Source organism: Myripristis murdjan, chromosome 22, assembly GCF_902150065.1.
Source record: "Myripristis murdjan chromosome 22, fMyrMur1.1, whole genome shotgun sequence".
Taxonomy (NCBI): Eukaryota; Metazoa; Chordata; class Actinopteri; order Holocentriformes; family Holocentridae; genus Myripristis; species Myripristis murdjan.
Window position 1 is genome coordinate 14,101,988 of NC_044001.1, and position 6,001 is coordinate 14,107,988.

A 6,001-nucleotide genomic window follows, 5' to 3' on the forward strand; every position below is an offset into this window, starting at 1 on the left:
ACAAATTGGAAAGTTGATTGTTAAGTCGTCTACTGTACCACTGTACAGAAGGTACAGTTGTTTTTGTATGACATGCAGCACTTAATATTTTGTAATGTTGTGTGTTCTGTTTGAAATGATTAAATAAATATTGAAGCCATGGTTTACAGTTGGAATTCTATTCCTTATTATTTCAGTCAGTCCTTATTAAACCTTTCTCAACAAATCTGCTATGGGAACCTGCAAAGTCACTGACATAAATCTTGGGAAAGGAATGCTGACATCCGAATAATTTTTTGTACTCCTGTTAAGGTTATTTCTGACCTGACTAGTGAGTCTTGCTAGAAGATTCATTGACATGAGATGTTTCCACATAGGCCCACAGACGCAGTTTGGCTTCTTAAATGAAAAGGAGGATTGTGCCTTTAAAAACTACAAGCTACTAATGATATTGATCCAGTTCCGTGGCATGGAGAGAATGGGCTGACATGGAGAGCGACAATGACACTGACTGAGCTATAAACTCATTCAGACAGGTAGACAAAAACAGCCCGTCATTCTTTGTGTGTGACGGTCGCTTTGGAAACAGACTGACAAAAGGAAGCGGACTCTCAAGGTTAAAGGTCAGTGGGTCACCGCCGAATGCTAATGATGAATTCTGGGAGGAAAAAAACAGCAATTCATAGGGAAACAGGGAATTCATCATAAAATCTTTACTTGAGATTTGTCTATTGGCATGCGGGCTTTGTCTCTATGTGTGTGCATGTTAAATTTTATGTGCAACCATCAATCTTTTTAAATACAATGTGATGATCAAAGTATATTGCTCAGAGCCTTTGATTCTGTTGTTTGGGAATGGCAATCTGAAAACATTTCTTGAGGCTATGGTTGCTAGACTCCTCAGATGCTCTCCTCCAGAAATAAGGTTATACTGGAGGTCAGTGCAACCTTCTGTGGCAAAAAACAAAAATCCCTGGAGCTGAAATACTTTAATAGGAAACAGACATTTGCATATGTGCTGCCTACAAAGTTCAAAGTTTGCCCCCAGAGATCAAGAGGGAATAAGATCAGAGATCTAGAGGGAAAAAACAACAACATTTAAGCTTGTGTAACTCTCAGTAGCATCTTGTATTCAAAATGCATCTATTGGTAAGCAGGTGTACGTGTCTCTGTGTGTATAGCATACATGTTGAATTTTACATGCAGCTATCAATATGTTTATATACAATGACAGTATATTGTCCATTGCGTTTGATTGTGTTGATTGGGAATCACTCTCTGAGCACATTTATCTGCCTTGTTTACAGTTATTTTCGCAAGGCAAAGTGATACATGCTTGCTTGTCTCCTCCAGAGGCAAGATTATGGAGGAGGTCAGCATAACCTATCAGAATCAGAATCAGAAATACTTTATTGATCCCTAAGGAGAGACTGGGTCAGCTGCAGTTGCTTGGTTCTCAAGAGAAGAATTAAATTATAAGACATAGAGAAAAAAAAAGAAATAGAAAAAAGCATGCCTTACATGGGGACATGCGCAAACCTAAAGTGAAATAACACAAAAACCCCTAAAGGAGGCGTATGATGAAGGAGGAGGGAGATTCCAACATACATGCCAATGATGATCAAGCAGGGGAGGGTTGGGGTTGTGGGGTTGTGACAAGCTTGTGGTTGTTCGTCACACTCAGTGGTAAACTTTCCCTCCATGCCGGTCTTTACTGAAACGCTGAGGTGTCTCTGTTTGCTCCTAAACAACATCAGGTTTCTGTTAGTGCTAAGTGTCTATTAACGGCTGTTGAGCACAGCATCCCACGTGTTTAACAAGTGGTCATAAACTGTGGAGTGACACACACATACACACAGCCACACTGCCTTTGACCTCGTGGTTCACATACTAGCTTAAACAACAGACCACCTCTGTTCTGTTACATCACACCTTTTGATTTGGGACCCATTGCCACAAGTAGCGACTATTGGGAACAGTGTTGTCTGACCCTTTAAATAGCTAGAAACATAAATGCATTTGTGGGTGTTGGCATTACAAGAATCAAGTGACAGCTTGTAAATGGGCAGCACTGTGTCGGTCTGGTATGAGCATACACATTCATGCCCTTGTTTAAGGACACAACCATTAAAAAAGGGCCACACAAAGGAATTATTATTTGTTTAATGGTGGGTGTAATTTGCCTGTTATGCCTCAAGGGCTTCAGGCGTGAAAGTCCAGTCCAGTCCAATTTAAGGCCACAGTCCCTCATTACATATGGCTAACGATGGCTGAACAGCAGCATAAAAGACTTCACACAATCTTGTTCAGTTGATGACAGAATTGATATTAAAGCATAACAGTGTTTTGACTTTTTAATGGCCTCACCAGATTGTTCACATATTGAAGGAAATTTGTCATCTTGCCTTCAGTTTCCCAAATGTGTTTGTCTTTGTTGTTGAAAACCTCAAGGCACAACTAGGTAAAAGCTTGCAAATTTGCGAACAAAGCAAAGTGTGAAAATGTAGTGGTAAATATAAAATGTCAAAGAATATGGTCTTTATTCGCACGATTAACACCCACTATTCTCAATTAATGCCACTTATTGTGACATTGCTGTAGCTACGTAATATTGACTCTAGACTACAGCTGAATCATAAACAAGTTTGACCGCCAGATCCCAGCCTTGAAACAGTTCATTTTGTTGCCATGCTAACCGCGGTGACAGGTGAGGCAAAGAGGGTGTCGGTTCGAGGGCGGAGCTGAGAACCTGATGATGGACAGGTATGCTGTCAGCTGAGAGGCCAGGCCACAGACAACGTCTATAACGTTGGTCTGACACTGATACTGCTCAGTCGATCAGTGAGTCAGGGATTACCCATTTTTTCCATGACAGACAGTGTCACTGAATGTCAAAGCTCTTGTTGTGGAAAAGGTGCTTTTCAGCATGTCATCTCACTGCAGTCCTGCAGATGCCTGAGGTGGACTGTTTTCTTTTCCTGTCCCGTTCATGGTACTCTATATTCTTACTCCGCCGGGAAACAGTAAACTGTAGCACACTTTTTTCCCCTCTCTTCGTTTTTGCATTAACCAGTAAATCAAGCAACCCCTCTCTCTCTTTTGCCCCCTCTCTCTCTCTCTCTCTCTGTCTCCAATCTGATCCTCCCCTTTTCACTCAACCATGTCGACCAGAAGAGGGGGTATTTTACGGTAAGCCTGGGCCCCCTGGTTTGACAGGGGTAGTAAATTGATAGCAGGACTGGTGGAGCTGAGTCAACAGGAGGAGGTGGGGGTGTTGAGGGGGGACTCCTCTGCTACTCCTCGGCGCTGCTGGGAAGTGGTGAGAGAGTCCTGGCAGCCATAACCTTTACTGGAAGACGTCGTTACAACCTCGTGTCTGCTGCATGTGTATAGGAAGCTGCGTTTGGTGTATATCTCTATTGCACAGTCCAAACCTGACCGGTCACTGGCAAGAAGGACAGTTTGCACTTTGCTCTATAACAAGACAGGTTGTGCATGTGTTTTGTATGCATACATATGTTAGGGCGAGGTAGGGTAGACGAATGAAAGAGAAAGAGAGAGCTGGTTGGTGAGTGAGGTAAGTGAAAACAGACATTGCCACCAGCAAAGAGAGTCTTTTGGTATGGGATGTGAGTGAGTGTATGGAGCGCAACAAGGAAAAGGGTGGAGACAAAGCAGGAGAAACATGAAGTGAGTCACTCCAGTTTGAAAACACTGATATGAGGGCAGTAAAGTTTTGAAAACACATCGTAAAGCTTTCCCATTTTCTCTGTTTCCTTCCACTTTTGTCTTCCTCCCTGCATTATTCATCTATCGCCTTTCTCTTCCCTTAAATCCCCACCAAAGCTGTCCACCTTCCAAAACTTTTCCTTCTCATCCCAACATTTCTGCTTTGCCCTCCACCTCCCTCCACCCCTTTCCTTTTCCGAAAGCTCTCCCCTATATGTTAGTCCGTGGCCTGAACAGACCGGCTTGCTCAGTCTTACAATAGGACCCTGGCTGGCGCGCAGGCCAACACACAAAGGCTCTGGTTCTTTCCTTGGGGCCGCAAAGAAACTGAAGGAGGGTATTGTTGGGACACAGCGAGCCTCAGCATTACATCAGCGCAGACATACACACATGCATGCAAAAATGTGTGTGCAACAGCAGCCGCACATGCACATGAATGTGCGTGCAGATAAACATATGTTGCACATGTACTTTAATAGACAACATATGCATGCATTCATGCTTTTTCTTTATATCAATGCATTTCTCTCTTGTTCTCTTCCCCCCTTGTGCTCTCTCACTCCATCACATACATGCATACCACAGAAACAATGAGTGAAATGAGAGCTTGGAAAACTGGGTCAGCAAACCTATTTATTTCACTCGCTGCATTGTTTGGAAATTGTCGTATGCCCTCACTTCCCGAAGAGGGTTATATTTTTCCTACCATTCCTAATGTCAGTTCAATCGCAGGTTCCCAACTTTCCATCAGAGATGGAGTGCATATGTTCTGTGGTGTATTGCCTTAACTTGCGTGGAGAAAAATGAGAGGTATTTATTTGGTCGACACTGAACTTCTCTTTGTACTTCCAAGGAGGAGTAATACAGGAGAACATGTTTAATAACCACTCCCTTAAATTTCCACTTTAAAGGCTTTGGCTTGTGTGTGTGCTTAAGTGTAGCAACACAAGGATATCAAATGCGGAGTGTGTGTGTCTTGGTGTGTGTGTTTTTTGCTGAAGCGAAGAGGCTGGCCATACAAAAAGTAGACTGTCTATCTTTGTGAATATAAACACAGCGCCACTGTGAGCACATAAAGAAGGCATGACATCCATCTTCCACTATTCACTGAACAGCAGTAATAACTTTCTGTGGTTACTGAGACCCACAGATAAGGCCCTTTCACCACACAGTGACTTTTCTTTAAATTGCTTAGAATCTGGGGCTGATTCACAATGTTTCCCTTTATATACCTAATGTAGGCAAATGTGTGGTTTTGTGGTGAAACCAAAGAGTGCCACTGTATTGATAGCTGAGTCCACTGTTCAGTGTATTTCTGCTGCGTCTTCCCCCAGGCAAAGTTCAGTGATACACCTCTTTTCTTCCAGGTGGCAGGCTTTACAATAGCAGGTATGCAAGAGTTATGTCCTAGTGTAACACCTGCAGTGTTTTCCCCTGTTTTCTGGTGTGCTCTCACTCTGAAAGAGGATTTGAGGAGAAGGTCAGAGGGGAGGGTCTTCAGAAATCCTCCTCCAGTGTGTTTTTGTGAGATGAGGAGGAAGGGTGGGGGTAATAAAAGGAAGGCATGAAGAAAGAGCTTTGGAGCCCCAGCCAAGAGAAGCATGAAGGTGCAGGGTCCCAGTGAGGCGGGTGATGTGGTGTTACACCTCCTGTCTCCTGAAGGGAGGATGGCCCTGTCTGGCACACAGATTAAAGGGCTGTAAACCTTAATCTTTCTTCTTGCCTTTCATAGCTGCTGGTTTTCAAATTCAAAGGCATGTAGGAGATGTGCAGAATGTGCTCAAGTAGACTGTGTTCTTGCAGAGGTTGCAGCTATGGCCCTGCCTCTTTAAAAGCCCAAAATTTGGGTGGTCAGTATAAAATCCCCCTCTGTATTGTAGGAGGAATTTTTTTTTTTTTTTTCAGCACTGCAGCTCTTTGAATAGTAGTGTTTAATCACACTTGATGGAAACAATTCTGGAGCTGCAAGTGTATGACGTCTTTGCCCCCATTTTTTCAGATGCAATGCCCCCCACCCTATCAGCACCACCACCCATCACCCATTCAAACACTCCTTTAGTTTAGTCTGTGAATGAGGCTCTCTGCATATCCATGGCGACCACAGCACAGAGCCTGCAGAGTTTGCATGGAAATGAGGAGTAAGAGAGAGATGAGGGCAAGTACGCTCTCCCCTTCTCTCTCTTCAGTGTGCCAAAAAGTACAAACATTCCCACGTGATGATGGAGCTGCTCCCTCCCTCGCGGGGCGCACAATAGCGAACGCTCGCGCACCTTATACGCGCACACATTCATTG